Source organism: Eurosta solidaginis, chromosome 1 (assembly GCF_040869045.1).
Source record: "Eurosta solidaginis isolate ZX-2024a chromosome 1, ASM4086904v1, whole genome shotgun sequence".
NCBI classification, from domain to species: Eukaryota; Metazoa; Arthropoda; class Insecta; order Diptera; family Tephritidae; genus Eurosta; species Eurosta solidaginis.
Genome location: NC_090319.1, coordinates 278,159,396 through 278,162,205, shown reverse-complemented (window position 1 = coordinate 278,162,205; position 2,810 = coordinate 278,159,396).

Here is a 2,810-nt window from a genome sequence, read left to right as displayed (position 1 = left end):
ACACAAAAATACACGCATAAATAATAGCAAATATTTATATATGTACATAAATATCTTTCGTACATTTAGACTAATTTGGCAAAAATTGCTAATAGATTTACAAACATAAATATGTATTAAGTGTTCTATAAATCTGAATTTATATAATCAATAAACTTAAGTAATTTATATGCTTCAATAGTTTACATTGTTTGTGTTTAGTTTTGCTTAGGCAATAGTTGAATTAAATAAATAAATAATCATTTGGAGCTATAGCTATTTTGCAAGCTTTTGAGTATTACATTCGTACTTATATTAATTTACGTTTTGAGTTTTTTTATGCTTTTGTTAGAAAAGGAACAATTCAAGGTAATCTTTTCTACCTTTCATAGGATATATTGCGAAGTATAAGCAATATTTGGTTATGATTTTTTTTATGATTTAATGTTTTAGAATATAGATTAATTTGAATAATTTAGCAATTTAAGTTGTTCACGAATTGTGAAAAGAATTTATACTATACTAGACGTTGTCCTGCCCTAAATTGGGCCTATCTGCATACATTTTATTAAGCTTTTTTCCGTCTGACTCTGCCCTCCCCCTCCCCCCCCCCCCTTCTTCACTTTTTCCTAATCTTTTAATGCACTCCTCCCTCCGTCTTTGTTGCTTCATCTATCTCCATCTTCGTCTCATTCTATCTCTTTCTCAATCTCCTTCTCTCTTTTCTCTTCTCTCAATTTCTTCTCATTCTTCTGCATCCCTTATTGCCTGTCCCAGAGGGTGGTTTGTATTTTATTCCAGTCCCAGTCCAGGTCCCAGCCCCACTCCGAGTCCCAGTCCCAGTACCACTCCGAGTCTCAGTCCCATAATAATATAATACTCTGTACTAAAGCACTCGTCAACAGCTTTCATTTGATATACATATTGTATAAACACTGTCTAGGCATTCACTGGCCCATGTTTTGACCTATATCTCGAGACTCTAGTCACCCAGGGGTATGAAAATTACCCTCTACACAACTAAAGACTCTCCTGAATTAAAAAATATGTCATAGTACCTTTAAATCGCGGGCCCCTCAGAAACCCCCCACCATCTCGGCGGGCCTGGTGATGTGCTATACTTGATATCATTCGCCATAATATTTTTTAGTGATAAGCAGATTGTTTAATTAAACACCAAGCAATTACACGGAATTATATCCGCACCACCTGAAAATATGAGTGCCACTGCATATACGTAATATTTTATTATTACGTATAAACAAATAAAAAAAATTGCAATAAAAGAATATTGTGACTATAAACTGAGATACGATCTATCCTATCTCTAAAGTTAGATCAAACTACACACGGAGTGCAAAACAAATTCAAAATCGGTTCAGTAGTTTAGGAGTCCAATGAGATACGAATTAATTAACGGCTTCGTTAAATTACGGCCTTGTAACCAGAATGTCTGCAATACTTTCATTTTTAAAAAACTTTTAAGTTACGACCGTTCTATTAGCGTAACCCGATATTTGTCCGCAACTTTCAGCACAAAACTTGGGGAATCTTGTAATCGATTTTTGAAAAATACCCGCGAAGAGTATTAAAACAAAGAACGTACGTCACAACTCAACTACAATACAACATGAAGGAAAAATCCTCTTTTAGATGGCGTCGATGTCGTGAAAATTAAAAAAAAAGTGAAACTTAAAGAATTTGGTGTGAATTAAACGGGGATTGCCCTTATTATTGCTTTTTAAATGTATGAAAATATTTATTTGAAACAATTTTTAATTTATAATTTATTGAGTTATTTGGAAAAATTTAAACAACGTGACATCTGGATAGACAAGGTGACAGCTGCGTTGTAACATTTCAACCATCGTAGGAGTGCGGGTATAAATCCCACTCACGGGAGAAAAGGCTTTGAAGAGATTTGCAAGGTATAATCGAAAAAGCTGTAGCCTTATGTCACGTCCCGATGTCACGTTGTTTAAATTAAAGAAATTTTGTTTTCGAGTTTAAAGTATCTTCGGGCATAGGGCCTATTAAAGTTGTAATATTTGGGATTTGAAATTTTTCTAAATAATTTAGAAAATGTGGAATCTTGGGATCTAATTTTTTCTACCTGATCTTTGTATAGAACAATGCATTCTCTATGGAGGCCTACAGAATTTAAAATTCTGAGCGGAGTTGGAGTAATTTCATAATGTCTCATTGAGTCGTTGTCGTTCAGCAATAGTGCGTCAACACTTAATATGTAGAGTCAATAGGGACTACCTCTAGGCTGATGTTCTTCATTGCTTTTGCGCTTAGTAAGGGCACAATACTGATTGCTTTAAATGGTTGTGGTCTGTGTTGTAGCAGTGCCTTTATTTGATTGAGAATAATATGCAAGCCTTAGCACATTAAGTGGTTTATTTTTTCCACATTTTTAAAATGGTACAATGGGAGCGTGTATCGATTAACAAAACTTCAGGACATTCATAACGTCGGGATGGTATCTCGTAATTTCCAAAAAAAAAACAAAAAAAAACAAATCAGTAAACCGGGGACAACCAGGGGTAAGTTGAATAGTTTAGGCACTACTAAGGAACTTATGCGGCTGAGATATCTGATCTGTCACTGGATATCATATGCAACACTCTACGCTTTCAGCTCTATTTGATAAAGAACGCATTGCTTTCATTTATGAAGGATGAATCCATCGGAACATCCTCTGCTAATGTGTTGCTAAAGCAAGATAAAGGTTCTTCTAGCTTTGACTGAACTTTTTTCAAATGCTTAGATGTTCCAAATTATCAAAGTCGCGTTACACATCTGCTGTCATAGTCAGGCAGCACTGA